Here is a 19,509-nt window from a genome sequence, read left to right as displayed (position 1 = left end):
ACATTACAATAGGCAGTTAGTTTGCAAATGAAATCCAAGCACAAGATGAGTTCAAGGGCTGGAAAATTTGAAAATGAGTTGTGTGAGGTTATTTGGCTTGGTAGAATTCACAGCTTCTATTATCATGGTGTTCATAGAATCGTAGAATCATAGGGCTTAAAAGGACCTTGGAGATCTTCTAATCCAGAGGTCCCTAATCTTTGCAGCTTTGCAGACCACCAGTGGTGGCAGCAGTAGGGGGAGGGAAGGGGATGGTTCAAGGCAAGCAATGGACACGCTTGTTTGTGAAGCTCCATTTGCACACTTGGAGTTCTGCACACTCACCCACTCGCCCACTGCTTGCGTGGCCTGGTTCCCAATGGTTCCCTTGGGGTCAATTATATAAAAGTTGCATCTCTCTCTCTCTCTCTCTTTCTCTCTTGCTTTGTCTGTTTTCATTTCTTTTTTCTGGTTTTCCTCTTTCCTTTTGTCTTTATATGTTTACATTTTTATTATGCTGATTCTTTCTTATTTTATTTTTCTATTTATTTAATGAAAGTGAAAACAAATTAAAAGCAAAAGCTAATGTCCCTAATTGGAGCATATCCTTTTGGAAGTATTTTTAGGCTTCAGGGGGTCCCACTCAAAGTTCCCAAATAGAAAAAAAATGAAGCTGGACCACAACCAATGAAACAGATCTTGAAAGCAACAAGAGTTTTTGAGAACTTCAAAAGTGTAGTGTTTCCACAGCCTGGCAAGGGACCCACGTACCACTGTACACATGAAACATGGGAGGTGTACAATAAAATATTTAAAAATAAAAGCATTATATAAAAGTTAAAAAATAGCACTAAAAGTGTTAAGGATGATAAAGACACTGCTAAAAATTAATTAAAAGTACTTTCAGGGTGCTAACCTGTCCCACTGCTCTGTACTCCTCTGAGTTCCTCACACAAGGCTGCAAAGCCATGTTTTCACTTTTTTCTGGAAAGCCAAGCGAATGGGGGCCTGCTTCGCCTATGCCTCTCCACAGACTATATTGTATGTTAAAAATAGTTTGCATTCTAGTCTTCTGATGCTATATGGATTACTTATTATGCCTTCTTATTGACAGCAATAAGGTTTGAGTCATAATGAACTACTAGTGTCTCAATGGTTATTAAAGGATGGTTTTTAAACAAAAAGCAGGATGAGGTAGTTTTATTAGTCACTGAGATGAAGCAATTGCAACTATTTCTATTATTATTTCTTTAATAGAGAATGCAGACTTTTCACACTCCCTCAAGAAAAAATTGACTCTTGGGGATTAGGTGAAAAAAACAATATAGTTCTCACTCAAAATTTCTCCATCCAAAACAACTAATAGAGCCAGACATTGTAATTTAGGATAATTTCCTAGCAAGCAGGAATCCACTGTAATAGTGGAGAGAGAGAAAGAGAGAGAGAGAGAGATCAAAGCAAGGTCTCCTTTGTGATAAACCAGATTGTTTCCTCTCAATAGATACACCCCTACCAGCCAATTTTACTCCGCCCAGGGTTGAGACTTGGCTTGACTTGTAATTTATTGGGGTATTTCAAGGAGACTAGTAGAAACTGATTCCTCTTCTAAGAAGAATTCCCTAAAGTCACAAGAATTCTGCATTTTTGGTGATATCTTGGAATGAGAAATGTAGGTACTGTAAATGTCTACTCATCCTTCACTTGTCTCATCTTTTCCTTTTCACAGGGAATTCTGACTTTTTGTATAAACTAGTAAGAGGATCTTGCATTCCCAATGTCTGTCCTTTTGGCACCATCCCTTTAAGACATTTGGATTGTGATAGAGCTGTGAATGATAAAAAAAAAACCACTCTCTAATAGAGATGCCACACATGTAGATTGGGATAATTTGCCTGAAATTGTTTGCATTGCAAAGCATTGCAAGGCATTGACATGGACAGGAAAAGGATTTCCAGGCAAACAGAGTAGAAAGGAGGGCAGAAGAAAATAATTGTTTGGGTTCAGGGGGGAGAAGTCACTTAGATCAATTTATTATTTTATCTCATATCTGTAGCATCTCCATCTATTACCTGAATGTTTTTAAGATCTGGCCAATGACCTGATATCACCGCCTGCTATTGATGTATTCTGTTATCTTCCTTTATATAAATCCAAAGTGCTATCTATCCAAAATGCTATCTAAACATTTATGCATTGAAACAAACTGGCCTGAAGCGCTTTCCAGGGAAATGAGAGGATTTACAGGTTCTCTATAACTTATACTTTTGGAGGGATGTCATGAATCTTTTAAGGATAGCAAATGGCCACCATCATTGTAGGGGGCACGATGGCTCATCAGTTAAAGAAGTTGAGCTTGTCAGCTAGAAAGTTGATAGCTTGGATTTGAGACCCGAGTGTTATGCAATGGGGTGAGCTCCCATTATTTGCTCCAGCTCCTGCCCACCTAGCAGTTCAAAAACATGCAAATGCAAGTAGATTAGTAGATACCACTTCATTGGGAAGGTAACAGCACCTCAGCATAAAGTTGTGCTGGCCACATGACCATAGAAATGTCTTTGGACAATGCTTATTCCCACAGCTAAGAAATGGAGATGAGCACCGCTCCCAAGAGAAACTTGACTAAGCAAAGAAAACTTTTACTTTTAATTTTTATATAAGGTTACTTTTAAACCCAGATAAGGATCCCAAATAGGTTTGTGCTTATTGCAGGTCTTTTTCATTAATTCAGATATACACTAATATCTTAAATATTACATTGAATAGAGAGGTTGCACTTCCAGTTGATGTTCATCAAAAATGATCAAGGATTGTTTTTAACTGCATGTTTGGATATTTCTTTTTCCCTTTTTATCTTTCCTTTTAAGTGTTAATCGACTGGTTAAATGCTGATTTTTTTTCTAACCCCATGGTGTTTAAAGTGGATTTTTGTGCTTTTTCTTACTGCTTTATTAGCTGCTTGTATATCTTGCTTGCATATTTTATCAATTTCATATTGATTGTCAAACTAGTCAAGTAATCAAGGATGATTTTAACAGTAAAAGAGTAAGCAGTAGTTAATTACTATCATTCTTAGTCTGGATATGAATTACATGTGATCAATGAACTTAAGAGAACTCTCCCATTAATCGATTAATTGCATATTAATTCTTGTGTTGTCCATTTCCATTGCTCCTTAACTTTTATTACTAGAGTTTGCAGATCCTTTGCATTTTCAGCTATGAAGGTAATGTCATCAGCACAACACAAGTCATTGATGCATCTTTCTCCAGTTTTAACATCATTTCTAATTTTCTTCCTATCCAACTTCTCTTAATTTATAGTCAGTATGTAGGTGAATAAACAAGGGGAGTTTATACAGCTTTGTCACACTCCTTTGCTAACTTTGAGCCAACATATTCTATCTGTACTGTGTCTTCCTGATTTTTATAAAAATTTCTCTTAAAGACAATGAGATCCCAAGATTCCCATTTTTCTGAGCACTTTCCTAAGCCTGATGTCATTAACACAGTCAAAACACTTTTTATAATCAATGAGTCAAATAGTGAGGTTATTTAAAAAATATTCTTTGGCTTTCTCAATTAACCAGCCTGCATCAGCACTACAGATATTCCTTGACTTACAACAATTCATTTAGTGACTGCTCAAAGTTACAATGGCACTGAAAAAAGTGACTTACTGTTTCACACTTACTACCATTGCATCATCCCCATGGTCATGTGATTAAAATCCAGACACTTGGAAACTGACTCATATTTATGACAGTTGCAGGGTCATGTGAGCACCTTTTGTGACCTTCATACAAACAAAGTCAATGGTGATGCCAGATTCATTTAAAAACTCTATTACTAACTTAAGAACTGCAGTTACTCACTTAACAACAGACTGTCTTTGTTTTTCTCTCATTGTTTCCATCTTTGATGTCTGTATAGATGATGTTGTCATAGCATTTCTTCTATTTTCTAACAGTTCTTTGAAATCAGAATGATACAATTCTTCACAGCCACATCATCCTGCCCTTTCTAGTATGGCTGACCAACTATGACCTTTGTCCATGATTGCTCCTCCACCAGTGATATATCACTGCCACAACTTCTCCACTGTCTCTCCGAGGTGCCTAATTGTGCCTGATGCATCACAACCTAAGTCTTCATGGTCAATGCCCCCTGTGGCATTAAATGGGCCTCTGGTATCTCTAGCTTCTGGTGCACCTTTGGCACATGCCCAATGGCAAGGGGCATAGGGGTCATTGCAGGATCATGTTGTAAAGCAGTGGTGGTATAGGAGGTACTGGGGGGCTGCGTTGTCACATTCACCAGCAGTGTTTAGATGGTGAGGGGAGGGGTGACAGAGAGGCTTTGCCAGCAGCATTTGGATGGACCAGGGAGGGAGACAAAGAGAGTGGCTAATATGTACTATTTTTATTACTGGGATCTATAACCTACTTTTCCAGCAAGAGACATGCACCAACACACAGTCCCCTTCCATGGGTTTAAATTAAATGATAATGCTTAATTGTGTTTCATTTATTGGTTTGGCTAGGATGAACTTTGGAGTTGGCCATGGAAGTGTGTGTGTGTGTGTATGTGTGTTGGTGCATGTCTCTTGTTGGAAAGGTAGGTTTCAGATTACTGCTGACTTACTTTAAAATGATTCCCAACTTCTTTTTTTCTTCTTTCAGGCTTCCTTTTCATCAAACTTCAGCAGCTGTGACAATGTCAATCTATTACTAATTGCAGTGATATCACCACATTTTGAGCATTAAATTCGCACACAACTTGGAAAAAACCCATTAGTTTGGGGATGGGGAAGGAAGGTCGAAGCCAAAGAGTTGTTCCCAATCCAGCAAAACTTCCCAAAGTAACTAAGAATGCAAAACTAAATGCATCATTATGTAAAGACACAGCAAAGGTACCAAATGATAGAGATCCACAGAATTCAGGAAGACACACCAAGCGGTTCCATGATCCTTTGATACTGCCCAGTGAAAGAAGAAGAAAAAGAAAGGAAAAATGCATTTGAGAAGTGGGCAGGGGAGGGGAGAAAAAAGGGGGGTAGCCTTGTTGTGCTAATTCAAGAGCAGATTAAAAGCAGGGAAGTCTTATTATTTATTCTTATTATTTACTTAGGATTGCGATTGCTAAATTCCAAGTCAGTTGAGGTCTTCTGGTTTCTCCATATTTCCACACTTTCACACACATTAATTACATCAGACAGCTTGAGGTTTACTGGTTACTATTGGTATATCATCGTTATTTCTGAGCATGTAATCTTTGTATTCACATGCTTAATTTCATCACAAACTCCTTCATTGGCTTCCTTCAGTGTTGCACAATATTAAGCTCTAACATTTTTTAATCCAGAATTTGTATAACTTTCGGGACCTCACACATTTAGACCATAGTGCAATGACCATTGAATTCACATTAACACTGAAAAGGGCCCAAAATACAGCCCTCTTTCACTACATTCCAAACTTAAACTTGGCTCTCTCAGTTGTGTTAAGATGTTTCAACCTCCTAATTTAGCAACATATCCACCAATCTATGGATGAATGAAACAACATCCAACAGAATCTTTCTCTATGCAATAGAATTCAAAGGTTATTAAGTATGATTTTATTAATAGCATTATATGACTAGTATGCCACATACTTTATTTCATTTTTATCAGTTTTTTGGGGAAAACTGTCCAATAAAAACACAGTGTGTAGCATCTTAGTATATTTCATTCACCACAGTTAAAGAGGACAACAGGCAATGGTATGCTACTGATAGTGAAAATTATTCCACGCCCAGAGTAAAAGTATGGTGGAAAAATCTGGAGAATGATCTGGCAAAATATGTTGAAACCTGCAACCATTCACACTAGGGGCTCATTTCTGCTACTGTGTTGACTCAAAGGAATTTTTTGTAATGAAGTTAAGGTTAAAGACTGTATCAGGTAGAATGGAAGGTTCCCATTTTTAATTTTTAATTCAGAGATTCAGAGTTCTTTCATATTTTAGCCTGATTTTCTGTGGTTTGGATTCTTGCTTTCCTGATTGGTGACAGCCTCCCTTTTTTTTGGGGGGGGGGAAGATTGTTGTGACATAGTGGAGTAGTGATTGCAAAGAATTCTGGAGGAAACTGATTACATGACTCTCTTCTATCAGATTGGAACATCATGCATGGTACTGACACCAAACAAAATAGTTTCGAGGGTAACCTGTAATAAGACTGGGAAGAAAAAAGATAACTGCCCATCTGTCTATATGAAGAACTGCCTCTCCTGCTTCAGATTTCAAATACTGACTCACCCACAGTGAGTGAAAGCTCCAACAGGAGATCCTTCCCACTGATTTCCATACTAAAACTTCTAGATTGCTTTCACCAGCCTTCAACCTTTCAGGATTGGGCCCATACCCAATGGGTGCCCAAGATATCCAGGTGCCTAAGGCTGGAGATCTTGCTGCTGCTTCTGAACCAAAATCTGATTTGCAGGTATTCAGGGGTTAATAAGAATAATAATAGTAAAGTTGGAAGGGACCTTGGAGGTCATCTAGTCCAACCCCCTGCTCAGGGAGGAAACCCTATACCATTTCGGACAAATGGCTGTCCAGTCTCTTCTTAAAAACCTCCAGTGTTGGACCATTCACCACTTCTTTAGACAGGTTGTTCCACTGGTTAATTGTTCTAACTTTCATGAAGTTTCTCCTTAGTTCTAGGTTGTTTCTCTCCTTGCTTAGTTTCCACCCGTTGCTTCTTGTCCTGCCTTCAGGTGCCTTGGAAAATAGCTTGACACCTTCTTCTTTGTGGCAGCCCCTGAGATATTGAAACACTCTTCCACTCTTCCACTATGAAAGGAGCTTTTGTTTCTTTGTTTTCCTCTGTTGATTTAGCTCCTATCATTCTGGTGCTGGTTTTAAATTCACTTCCTGCTGGAAATGGCAAAGGGTGCTGCTCTAGTTTTCTGCGTTTCTCTTACATACCTTTCCATCATTCTGTAGCTGGTGTGGAAAAAGCCCTTTGGGAGGAAGCCCCTGACATTATTTCACCTGGGATGTGACTGAAGTTTCAGCTTCTATGGATGTTATAGACATGGAGAGATGATTTCACTGTGAAACAAAAGACATTTTCCTGTATTTCACACAACACAATAATATGACTTAGTTATGCAGTCAAACTAGTCTTAGACCCAAACTAAATAGGGCTTTTCAAAATTTCTCGGGAACAACTATAGTTGTGGGCTGAGGGAAGTATGTAACTGGTGTAACAACACACTTGTTTACTTGAATCATCAAAACTAGGTGTAAGGATTCCACATTATTTCCATGTATTCTTTTATTCAACTAAATGAGAACTGGTATAGAAAAGGGGATAAAACACATTTCAGCTGCATTCAACTAGCCCGTCTCCTTTCTTTTTCCTGCCTGCAATAGAATTGCTCTGAGAAAGGACCCTAAGAGTAACAAATGAACACAAGAATGGATAAAAGAAATCTGGTTAAAAAAAAAAATCCAACACAGTGATTTCTGTGTTACATTTATCCTGCCTCCAAAAACTAGGCTGAGCAAAAAAAGTTACAAATAATTGTTGCAGTGAGAAAAACATAGTGAGAAAGTCTTTCAAGAAATCACATACTGAGCCTAGGTAGTGATGGGCAATGAGTAGGAAGTGAGTTGAGAATACATTAGAGGCAACAACTAGAAAAGGACATTCAGCCACATGTCCAAAGCTTTATCTTGAGGGTGGGGCCCATTTCTCTGGACTACGCATGATTTCCCCCATAGTGTAGCTACAGGCCCTCATGAAAGTAGAAACACAAAATCAGAAGTCAATAATTAAGCATATTAAATATTAGGATTGAAAATGCTAAAACTGCCAGCTCTGAAAAGAAAGTTAGTGTTAAATAATTTAGTTATTAGCTCAAGAACCACAGGAAGCAGATGATGAGGAAATTCTCAAAGCCAACTGTATCAGTCAAAGTGCCTTGTAGCTTAGAAGTAACATTGAGCTACTGCTATTATCCCAGAATTGGTGAATTATCTTATGTAATAATTATGTAAGGAAGGGTAATGAGGAAACCTCAGGGTCAAACTGATTTGGTATTTAGTAATAAAGTTAAATAATATAAAGAATAAAATAAAAGAAGTGAAAGCTAGTGCTGACATTTAGGCCTAGGAAAAAATTGAGGAGGACTGTTTGAAAAAAATACAATAAAATCTGCCTATGTTACTCTGTGAATACATTCAGCAGTTATTACACAATAAAAATTGACAATAAACAGGTGTAATGCATGGAAAAATTCACAGATAACTTAAAGCAGTGAATGCAGCACAGAAATAAAATGTCAGATTGCACTAGGTCACACAGCAATGATGAACATGAGCCAAATATGGAAAACCAAGGACATCACTACCAACAATACTATCAACTCACCATTTTACATCAACTCTCTCTTCCACCAAAGACACAAAAGCCTCAACAATACATACACATATGCACAACATCTAGAACATGGGTGTATACAAAGGAAAAAAAAGGAAAAAATCAGACAACTTAAGTTTTATACAAAATGACCAAAACTTTTTGCTATAGAACTTAAATCTTATAATTTTTACCCTGCTCAAATTTTCAAGTTAAAGAAAATTATCTTCCCATCTAAGAGAAGGCTTTAGCTTTTGGGTTAGTTGAAAGTATTCATTTTACCAAATCACCAAATCCAATTTGATTTTATGCACTTCTATTTGTCAAGGCCATGAGGCTCAAAAGGGCAGTACAGCTGCATCTTGTTCAGCTATGGTCAAGGATGCTGAACAACAATGCCCTCCCCATTCATCATAAGGACAATACACACCTATAGGATTGGAATCCTGTAGGCCAGCATGGTAAACAGCTATCTACCCAGTTTAACCCCAAGAATGCCTGGAGAGAGGAATGATCCAAGATACCTTCTTGTGGCCTGGTCATTAGTGATCCTTCTACCAACCACCCAGTTTTGACCGTCCTCTTCTGTCTGGACGAAATTGAATAGAATTAGGTGTGATACTGGGATAGAACAGAACAGAACAGAGCTGGAAGGGACTTTGGAGGTCTTCTAGTCCAGCCCCCTGCCCAAGCAGGACAACCTATACCATCTCAGACAAGTGACTGTCCAATCTCTTCTTAAAAACGACAAGTGATGGAATGCACACGATTTCTGGAGGCAAGCTGTTCCACTGGTTAATTGTCCTCACTGTTAGATAGTTTCTCCTTAATTCCAGGTTGCTTCTCTCTTTGATCAGTTTCCAATCGTTGTTTCTTGTTCTGCCCTCTGGTGCTTTGGATGATAATTTGACCACCTCCTCTTTGTGGCAGCCCCTCAAATTCTGAAATACTGCTGTCATGTCACCCTTATTTCTTCTTTTCTTTAGACTAGCCAAACCCAAGTCCTGCAACCATTCTTCATATGTTTTAGTCTCCAGGCCTTTGATCATCTTAGTTGCTCTTCTCTGAACTTTTTCCAAGATCTCAACATCTTTTTTTGTAGTATAGTGACCAACATTGGTTGCAGTATTCCAGGTGTGGTCTCACTAGGGTTTTATAAAGCAGTACTAAGACTTTGTGTCATCTTGATTCTATGCCTCTGTTTATACAACCTAGGATTGTATTAGCTTTTTTGGCTGCTACTGTACACTGCTGGCTCATAGTCAAGTAATCATCTACTAGGACTCCAAGGTCCCTCTCATACTTACTGTTTTTGAGCCAAGTCTCACTTAATATGTACAGTACTTATATCTTTGATTTTGTCCTGCCTAAATGTAAAACTTTGTTTTTCTCTGCATTAAAACTCATTTTGTTGGATAGGGCCAATTGTTCAAATTTGTCAACATCTTTTTGCATCCTGAGTTTGTCTTCTGGTGTGTTGGCTATTCCTGCCAGTTTAGTGTCATCTGCAAATTTGATGAGTTCCCCTTCTATTCCCTCATCTAAGTCATTAATGAAGATATTGAAGAGTTCTGGACCTTGTGGTACCCCACTGCTTACTTCTCCCCATGTAGATGTAGTACCATTGAGGACTACTCATTGAGTACAGTTTGTCAGTCCACTACAAACCATCTGGTGGTGATGTTGTCTATTCCATCCTTTTCTATCTTACCAAGCAATAGATTGTGGTCTATTTTGTTGAATGCCTTACTGATATCTAAGTATACTATGTCCACAGGGTTTCATTGGTCTATTAATTTGGTCACTTCATTAAAGAATGAAGTGCCTTTGACCTGTATCAATGGGAGTGGAAAATTTAACCTTGTTGTGATTGTGGTGCTGATATTCAAAGTATTAAACTTATTGTGCAACATTGTCCATGATGTGTGTTCTCTGGTTCCCTAGAAAATCTGCAGGAAGAAACACCTGAGGCGATTGCCTAGAAAGCTAAATTGGTTATGAGGCTATTGTCATATCCCCATAGACATTTTGTATATAATTATGTGGATTCTGTGTTTATGTTTACTTCTCTTTGTCATGTTCACATCATACACTAAATAATAATAGTAACCATATCTAATGATGAAAAGTGGAGATGGGTAAAGATATATTCTGCTTGCCACTAAGTTAGACTGGGAATACATTTCTGTAGAAGTGGTACCATGCCTTTCCATCCTATTCATCTGTATTCAGTTGAGTGGGAATGGTGCTGAACTGGCCCTAGCCATAGTCTACACAATCCAAGTGGGAATTTGGGGAATGAGTTGTGATTGGGGATTGTAGTCACGGGATTGCAAAGTTCTGCTCACCAAAACCTATGGGATAAGTATAATGACTTTAATTGTGGTCTCAGAGATGTTAATATTGCACAGTCGAAATTACCATCATTTGGCCAATTTAGATTGCTAGCTGTGTTTCTAATTTTCATCCATTTCCTATATGGGTACTTTTCTTATTCCTTCCTGGACAAGCATTTTTCTTCTGTCCCAGGCAGCAAGCAATCTTCCAAAGGGGAAGCTGGGAAGACTTCTGATGCAGAATTTCCCATTGGCCCTAATTGACACGTGTGTCTCACTTATAGTTTAGAGTGTCCTGCACACCTGGGAAGACATCCTAGTGAAGTAAGAGCACTTCCCTATGTTTATCCTTTTCTCTGCCACTCCCCTTGCATTTGGAAGGACTCCCTAGTGGACTCCCTCTGTTGCCCAACTAGATCAGAGAGCAAAATGGCAGCTATCCAGGTAAATCCAAGCATTCAATCCCTGTTGCAATCCCTGGATTCTAGCAGTCAAACTTTCTTGCTTTCCAAGTCTCTTCCTGACTTAGGCTTGCAAGAATATAGGTGTGGCTGGGAATGATGTAGGGTACAGGCTCTGGACAACAGTGGAAAAACACAGAGAGAATTTGGGGGTACTTACTGATGGGGAAGCCTCTGGATTCAAGCAACTGTTTGGCCTAAAACCAAAACTCTCTTTATTATCTGTGGTAAAATGGGCAGAGTCTGGTGGAGCATCCTCCATACAAATGGTTTGGTGCTGGCTGGGTTAAGTTACTCAGTCTGAGTGCATCCAGTCAGGTTAGTCTAAGGTCCCTTTGTGGTCACCAATTGTTAGAAGAAAAAATCTTGGTTCAAATCCAGGCTGGGCCCCTCAGTTTGTGCCTCTTTTTGTTCAAGTAGTCCTCAACTTATTACCAGAATTGACCCCAAAATTTCTGATGCTAAGGGAGACAATTGGTAAGTGAATTTTGTCCCATTTTATGAGGGTTTTTTTTTGCTACAGTTGTTAAGTGAATCACTGCAGTTGTTAAGTTAGTAACAACCATCAAGATGATTGTTAAGTAAATCTGTCTTCTCTATTGACTTTGCTTGTTAGAAGGCTACAATAGGTGATCACAAGACCCTGAGACATTTCGATGTTTCCATCATGATTTACAGAGACATAACAATTTGATTACAGAATGTGAATCTTAATCATTATAAAATTAGGGAGTCAAGTGTGATGATAGATATTTAGAATCTCAGGGCATGAGGACAGCATTGGAAGGGAAAATACTTATAAAAACTACAGCGCAGACAAACCTTGTATGCTCCAATAAAATTTGTTCAGCTTTTTTCAAAGGATTTAGCAATAATAACAAACATATTGTTCCCGCTGTTAGTAGTTTAAAATACATCAATGATATTTCAGAAGAAATGAATCAGTTAGGAGGACAACAATGAACAACCTGGTTTTGAATTATTTGCATGCTTTTGAAAAAGACACACATACAAGTAATATTTTTAACTTTGTTTTTATAATGTGATTGTTGAAATATTTTGATACATTTTGCTAAAATAAAAGAAACAGAACTGCAAAAAAGTTATTTCTTAGAGGACTAGGACAGAAGATAAGAAACATAGGATCCACTGCAAGATGCAAAATATTCCTAACCATCTTCAGCAGGGCTCTTCTTAAGCTTTTCTTCCAATGCATTATCTTCACATAGACACATATACAAAAGAGAAGAAAAAGTGGGAAGAATACTTGGGAAATAAGTAATATATTACATTCAGAAAAGAGAAGAGTAAATAGATTTATCTTGTTTGCCCCGTTTTATGATTTTTCTTGTTCAGTAAATCACTGCAGTTGTTAAGTTAGTAACATGGTTGTTAAGTGAATCTGCCTTCCGGTGGACAAGAAAGGCTAAAATTAACATTATTGCACAGCCATCAAGATTAGTAAGCTCCCCCTATTATCTTGGTAACATTTTAATGAAATTTAATCCATGTACTGTATGCTGATTTGTCAACCCAGCTCCTGTTTACCCCAATTTATTTATGCCAAAATATTAATGACTTTGCTAAGATTTGTCATATTGTTTTGTAATGTTTAAGATCCATTCAGATCACAGAGTCATGGAGTGGAAGGAACCTTAGAAGCAATGCATCCCAATCCTGCTCAGTGCAGGATCCAATCAAGCATTGCATGACAGGTTATTATCTAGTTTTTATTTGAACAAGTCCAGTGAAGGGGAAATTACTTCTTCATGTGGAAGCCTGTTCTCTTGGCTAACAGCTCATACAGCCAAAAATATAATTTTGGCAATTTGGCCATTCTTTCAGATAAATTATACATGGTGCTAGAAAATACTTTCAGTTCTGTAAAAATTTCCAAAAATTTGCTATGTATGGCAAAATGCACTCATTATATTATTGAATTCTTAAAATCTCCCAAATCCATAATAAAAATAGAATGGAAATTTTTGATTCCATCCCTGGTGACATTATTTTGATATCAGGTATGTCTGGAAGCACTGGAAAGAATTATGTGCTAAAAAGTAGCATGAGTTACAATACTTGCCTCCAAACTCCTAGCAGAAATCAAGTTTTATAATGCAGGAAGAAGTAGGGCAAATGGTAAACCCCGTGCTTTCCTCCTTCAACTATTTGAAACAGAGTTTCAGTCCTTTCCCCCTCTCCATTTGCAAATGAGAAAAGAATATAAGCAACCACAGGGGTCATAGAGAAGGTCTTCCACAAAAATAAAGAGCCCAGAATTCATTCTGTTTCATTAATTGTCAGTATTTATAAAACTATCAGGAGTGTTTACAACTTATAGTTAAAAGAAGTAGAGATGCTGGCTGTGATGATGTGATTCAAACACTCCTTGTTTTTTTATGAGCAACACTAATAAAGTTCATTGAGCTATCCCACCATTGTGACCATGGTGTTTTTTGATCACATCCTACAGTCAGCCCTAAGAAGATTTGAAAAAATGAAGAATCAAGATTCTTGCAATTCAAATGTATTTCCTCAATATAGCTAATTTGGAGAGATTAAAGAACATAGAATTCAGTTCCAAGAACTGATTTTACTTTGGCAGAACAGAAAATAACCAAGCTCACCTATTTATGTTCTTGGTTTTACAGGAATTTGGATGTCTTGCTTTATTTATAATTTTATGTAGCACCACTAGTTGGCAGCATCTACCCAACTTTGGCTTAGGTTGAAAATATAAGTAGATTCAAAGTGGCATGGGAGTGAATCAGGAAATAGGACCATTGTAGGATATGTTGAGAAGCTTTAAAAACATCCCAAACAAGAAACTCTATCTGTGTGATCACTAAGACTTAACAATGACTTGATAACATTTGATCGATCAATCAATCAAACAAACAACAAAGCAAGCAATTTTGCAAAGTGGATTGTGTAGTGCAAATTAAAGAAATTGCATAATAGACATTAACATAATTTCTTCCTTTATTGTCAGGTATCTCAGAATATGGGATGCTCTTAGCCAGGGGGAAAATGTACAATTATTTTATCCCAAAAATCCAACTGGCCCAGTGTTTTTTGGATATCATCATCTTTGTTCTTTCCTTCTTTAAATCTCTCTGCAAATCCCATAATTTTTAAGGAGACTTTGGTCTGATTCCCTAGACCCTGTCCCTACTTCAGTTAAGCCAAAGCATATGAAACTAGAGCAACAGCATATTCTTTCCTCTTTAGAAATCAAGCTTGTTTTCTTGCACTTTATCAAATATTAAGAAAAGTAATGATGTTCTAGAAAGATGTAATAATCAGCTACCCTACATCCATTAATAACATTTTCATATGTTAAGTTTGTATGCTTACAAGCACATGTGCACAGAAAAACACACATTGTGAGATTACCAATTTTCAGTGAGCTTATCCGTGAGGTACTAAGTGATCTCATGTAAAAATGTAGAAACATGAATGAATATTCCCTTAGCTCTCAGTCAGTTAAAGCAATCGTTGCAACTTTATAATTCATCAGAATTAGTACACCAGTGTTTCTAACTAGTCTTCAATGTGACTGTGAATGTTAATCCAAACATATTAACAGGCATAGTAAAGGATGGATCAAGGTCTTCTTTTCCTCATTTATTTAAAACACAAGTGAGACTCCAGTGCACTGAAAGAAAATACCTAGGGGACACTTTGCAACTTCCAAAATTCTGAAATGCAATTTCAGAACTGGATATTGAGCAAAATATTCAGTTTTGTGACTTTAAATCGTCAGTATCTGACTTTCATGCTTAAATTGTTTCATGAAAGCTCCTATCAAAAGAACCAATATCCAACTATGAGCATATTTTATATGCTATTATTATTATGGCATGTATCCATGACAAAAATGCAAAAGAAGATAATGCTATTTAACAAGTGATGTACAAAGTTATTATTTTTATGCAGGCTACTGGATAAAAATGGCAAGCAATAATTTTCATATTTGAATTCCTGGAGGAAAATCATTATTTTCCTGTCACAGCTAGCAGGGAATGACAGTATTTATTTTGAAGAGTAATGAAAGAAAGAAAATATAATTTATATGTTTGGAGATCAGCGTGGGCTTCTCAGAACCATTGTAGTATAATTTTAAAAAGCACCAGGGAACCATCAGAGGATTGGAAAAGAGCTGATGTGGTTCCCATCTTCAAAAGTGAAAAAACAAACAAACACCCAAACCCAAAAAACTACAGACCAATCAGCCTAACATCAATACTTGGGAAGATACTGGAAAAAAATACTCAAAAAGCAGATTGTGAACATCTAGAAAAAAAATAATTAGTTATAACTAATTTTCTGCATTGCATGAGAAAAGCACATCTTCCTTCCCCTATCCTGACCACTTTCTACAGGGGGATGATCAAGAGCATCCTGTCATACAGCATCACAGTCTGGTTTGGAAGCATCACTACTTCAGAAAGGAAGGCAGTGCAGAGTGGTGAGAATGGCCAAAAAGATCATTGGCAGTCCCCTCCCTCCCATCCAGGACATAGCACAGAAGCGCTGCTTGAGCAGGGTCTGTAAGACTATCTAGGACACTACACATCCTCTTCATGGCCTGTTTTCCTTGTTACCTTCTGGGAGGAGGCTTCGTGGTATCCGCAGCAGAACATCCAGATTCAGCCATAGTTTCATTCCATACAGCATTAACTTTGTGAACTCTCAAGCTTCCTCCTTCCATTATATATTCAAAATGGACAGTATTTAATATTTATTTGTTATGTATATGTAGGGGTGTGGGTATATGTTGTCTATAATATGTTTTAGGTTTGTGTCATGTATGTGTTTCACTTTGAGAGCAGGCAACTAAATTTCATTTTTGATGTGTGTTGTTGTGCCCACAGTAAAAACATGACAATAAAGGTTATCTTATCTTATTTTATCTTAAACTAGTGGTCCGCATGGGTTTGTTAAAAACAGATTATGCCAAACCAATCTTATTTTATTCTTTGGCAGAGTGATTAAATTAGCAGATCAGCAAAATTCTGTGGACATAGTATACTTAGACTTCAGCAAGACATTTGACAAAGTAGACCACAATCTACTTCTTGGTAAACTAGAAAAATGGGAGATAGACAGCATCACCACCAGATGGATTTGTAACTGGCTGATTGATTCTGTGTACAATTGCTTGACTTCTACTAGAAGAAAATTGACCAAGATTACTGTTGGAGGACTAGCCATTTTGGAAAGGTTAATACCTGAGGAGTTTTAATGTATCATGCTTTGGCTTCTAGAACTGAAGAAAGGAAAGGACTAAGTTCAGAAACTGAATGAGTTTTTTTTCTGGTAGATAAATTATAATTTGATTTCTAAAAGAATTTTTAAACATGAGAAGAATGGTAACATAAACTGAGATCTGAATACCATTGTTTCTACATTAAATGATCAACATACTGTTCAATGAATATATATTTGCTCTTTGGCTGGATCCAACTTACCAGAAGCAACAATAGATCTTCTTACGGTTCCAAGGGCAACGTCCCCAATATGTCTCTTCCCTATAACATTCTTTGTAAGATCGGCACACACCACCATCCGGACATCTTTTCCTGTTGGCTTGGGTAAATCCTAGAAAATTAAACAAGAAAGGTAATACTGAACATCATAAATAAAGTTCTTTCTTAAGTGAAAAAAAAAACATTTTCTAGATAGAAAATGCAGTTATTTGTGTTCAGAGCAATTCAAAACTATCAGAATGTGGATAAAGTTTTTTATGATTTCATCTCTCTCAACTATAGTAGTGTAATCTCTGTCTCACACACAGAGAGAGACACACAGACACATAGACACACATACACAGAGAAAAGTATCTTACTTGACAATGAGAGAAAGAGAATAAGACACACAAGTAAGATCTTCATGACTGTCTATCAGAGATATTACAGTATTAGTGTGGTTATAAGATGGGGAAAGGCAGCACCACAAAGAGAAGAAAAATTGTGGGAGAATAACAGATAGTTCTTTGATGGAATGTAGTGATCTGCTGGGAATCATAGCAGTAGGAACAACAGTAACATGTTTTTATTCACATTTGTAGCATTATCTTTGCTCTGAAAAAATGTTACAAATTCTCTTCCAATTGTGTTCACACAGCCATAATATGGCTTATGGCTTATTGTTTTGGATTTGGTGTGTTGTATGAACTCAGCCATTATGCATTATCTTCTCTAAAATTGTTGGGGTCCATTAATTCATGTAAATTAAAGAATAAAAATGAGCATTTGTAGCAGAAATGACTCTAAACTATTTATTTATTATTTATTAGATTTGTGTACCACCCATTTCATCTAGAGGCGACTCTAAGCAGCTTGCAAGCCTTAAAAACAGGTGAACACTAAAATGCTAAATCAATAAACACTAAAATGCTAAATCAATTGATGCTGTTTATGATTCCAGATGTTGAAGGAACTGTTGTTCATGCCACGTAGGAACCTAATAAAGTATTTCATCATTTTCCTAAGATATTTCCTGGACAAGATATGTTGAATTGGTGTATATGAAATAGCAAAGGCATTTTTTTTTTGCTTCAGGACAACATATCTTTATTGGGATCACTCAGACCTTTGGTGTTTTGATAGGAAAACAATTGAATGTCTTCAATATTCTTTCCAGAACAAAAGTAAAAGTATTTCAAATTTTCTATCAAAGGAAACAATGGAAGCTTGCTCTCTTATTTTTAGTCTATAGCCACAAAAGTAGAGAGTGGTAGTCTAGCTATTTGCCTACTCAACAAGGGAATGACTTGAAAGAAGAAAAGATCAAAAAATGTGTTTAAAATCCTCACAGCCACAAAAGCCTAACAAAAAGCAATACATAGCATGATTCATTTCCACATTATCTTAAATAATGAAACAAACATGTATTTTGTCACTTGTTAGTGACTTGTAAACTCTCTTTTGTCCTATTGCTCAAGGACTATATAAATATGTCTCTGGCAATTGGCTAGTAACATGTGACAAATAACTAAAATAGCATGACTCTTGGATTTAGAATGTAATCTGAAAACTCACTGGCAGTTAGATAATGAAGAAAGTACCTAAAACCAAATTTAAATTGATAAAAGCAACATTTAATATTAAGTATTTTTTTCCTAACTTAAAATTTTACCAACATTGGTAGTAATACATACGTAACACACTTAAACACAGCACATTATTTTGTACCAATAGAAGGCAAAGCAGATAATAACAAGATCTGGAAATGACTAAGAGCAGAAAAATTGAAGAAAGAGTCTACGCAAGACCAAATCTTAAGAATAAATGCATACAAAGTCAGAATTGCAAAGATAGCAACAGACAGCAAGTCCCACCTCTGCAAAGAAGCTGAAGAAACAGTGGATCACCTAGTTCAGTGGTTCTCAACCTTTTTAATGCCACAACCCCCCAACCGGTCATAAGTCAAGGACTTTCCCTGCCCGGGAGCATCACGCATGGGTGGTGTCACCCCCTGCGCCGGCCAAGGCATAGCTGGCAAGCAGCAGAGACGGAGCAGGCCGACTACCGGCTGGCCACCAGCTGGCCCAGCCCAAGGGAGGTAAGGCACCCGCTGGGCACCACGTGCACCAGCAACCCTCCCTGCACCCGCCAGTCTCCCACCTCCCACCCCTGGCCCTCTTTTACTTACATTTTTAGTAGTTGCTCAGCAGGGAGGGGTGGAAACTTCCAGACACCTCGCCTTTGCTGCAGACAACTTGCAGCACCGAATGGGGCTTTTGGCGGGCTCAGCAGGACAGAGACAGCCTGGACAATTCCTATTGGCTTTTGAAAGCCAATAGAATTAGACTCTATTCAAGAGATTCTATTCTATTAGCTTTCAAAAGCCAATAGAATAAAAGGGAGTAGCACAGCTAAGGAAAAGAGGAAAAAAAATGGCAGACTGCGTTGTTTGGCGACCCCCGTGAAATGGTCGTTTAACCCCAAATGGGGTCCTGACCCACAGGTTGAGAACCGCTGACCTCGTTAGCTGCTGCAAAAAGATCACACAGACTGATTACAAACAACGACATGACAAATGTAGCAACAATTGTGCATTGGAAGATCTGCAAGAAATATTATTTGTCTGCAAGCAAGAGCTGGTGGAAAAAACAGAAGTAATAGAAAACAAAGGAGCTAAAATGTTCTGGGAACTTTAAACAGACAGGCACTACATAACACACCAGACTTAAACATTGTTGATAACAAAGACAAGAAAATCCAAATAGTAGATGTTTCATTACCCAGAGACAGCGGAAGAGAAGAGTAAGAGCTGGAGAAAAATCACAAAATGCAAATAGATTTTTGCATTGTAAAATTT

The 19,509-nt window shown here is 37.5% G+C and overlaps 1 long non-coding RNA gene across 2 annotated transcripts in view; it reads right to left on the bottom strand.

Annotated features, from left to right (window-relative positions):
• Nucleotides 1-19,509, bottom strand: part of LOC120318410 — a 78,079-nt gene that overhangs the window by 35,155 nt on the left and 23,415 nt on the right. The window contains exons 2-3 of one of the 2 annotated variants that reach the window (XR_005559488.1): nt 16,656-16,785; nt 12,202-12,400 (exon numbers count right to left, since the gene is read on the bottom strand). This is a non-coding gene — a long non-coding RNA (uncharacterized LOC120318410). Of the gene's footprint in view, nt 1-12,201; nt 12,401-16,655; nt 16,786-19,509 lie in introns of those variants that run through there. The other variant, XR_005559486.1, reaches the window with a different exon arrangement.

This window comes from Crotalus tigris, unplaced genomic scaffold (assembly GCF_016545835.1).
Source record: "Crotalus tigris isolate CLP2741 ecotype Arizona unplaced genomic scaffold, ASM1654583v1 scf7180000017598.18339901613:2243638, whole genome shotgun sequence".
Taxonomy (NCBI): domain Eukaryota; kingdom Metazoa; phylum Chordata; class Lepidosauria; order Squamata; family Viperidae; genus Crotalus; species Crotalus tigris.
The sequence above is the reverse complement of the archived record's forward strand: the minus strand, read 5'-3'. Positions and strand labels throughout refer to the sequence as shown.